Here is a 638-nt window from a genome sequence, read left to right as displayed (position 1 = left end):
GAATGACTTAGAACTGATTTGAGCTCAATTCTGAATCTCATCCAAGTATTGTTTAGAAACCTGAGGCTAAGTGGTCAGATTTGTGACCCTTCTCGATATTGGCTCGGGCTCTACAAGAAGTCTTTTCATGCTAGGCTTAGGCTTCTTTTTCATCCCTTTATTGTACAAATTTTTAAATTTCTTGACGTGTACTTGAATTTGATAGTGCCAAACTCATGGCGTTTTATTTGCAGCTTCATAGCTGTTTGTTTTTTGGTCGAAGTTTGATCATCGATCACCTTATTTAGGGCATTCTTCACCATCAAAAGGCACCCCTATGCAGGTGAATTGTAGTACATCTCTCTTTGGAGAGTAGTCCCTCCTTTGGTCCGAGGTACCCCCTCCTTCGTCTATGGCTGGAACGAGAGGTTCCTTTTTGTTTCTTGCCTTTCAGTTAAGGATTGGAGATTTGTATTTTGGGGCCAATCTAGGAGATTAGTCCTTCGCTCTCCAACTTTAGGAGATGAGGAATTTTGATACTTCAAAATCTTGAGTGGGTATAAGGTTCTACCATTGAAGGAGCTATTGTCGGAGTAGACGCTCTTTAACGTCAGACTCAACCAAGCCAACCCTCGAGGTGAGTGTCAGTTTTCTTTAGT

The sequence above is a fragment of the Elaeis guineensis genome, chromosome 9 (assembly GCF_000442705.2).
Source record: "Elaeis guineensis isolate ETL-2024a chromosome 9, EG11, whole genome shotgun sequence".
Taxonomy (NCBI): Eukaryota; Viridiplantae; Streptophyta; class Magnoliopsida; order Arecales; family Arecaceae; genus Elaeis; species Elaeis guineensis.
Note: the sequence above shows the minus strand (reverse complement) of the source record.